Below are 275 nucleotides of genomic sequence, written 5' to 3'. Positions count from 1 at the left end.
ATTTTCTAGTTTATTAATTACAATTATAAACTTTTGAAAACGCATCGATGGGATTCGAACCTAAGACTGCCTAAGATCCCTAGAACATTAAACTTGTACGCTAACGCTGAGCTAATGATTACTTCGTACAAAGGACTTCTTTTTAGTATTCTAGGATCGATAGTGTAATGAAACTGTCAGTTGCCGGTACTGCCTTCTATATCAGTAATGGTTATGGAATCGCACATGATTGAATGAAACTTATATCAATTGTCTCGCGCGATAAAAGAAATTTT

The sequence above is a fragment of the Wasmannia auropunctata genome, unplaced genomic scaffold, assembly GCF_000956235.1.
Source record: "Wasmannia auropunctata unplaced genomic scaffold, wasmannia.A_1.0 LD334522.1, whole genome shotgun sequence".
In the NCBI taxonomy this organism is placed as follows: domain Eukaryota; kingdom Metazoa; phylum Arthropoda; class Insecta; order Hymenoptera; family Formicidae; genus Wasmannia; species Wasmannia auropunctata.
Note: the sequence above shows the minus strand (reverse complement) of the source record.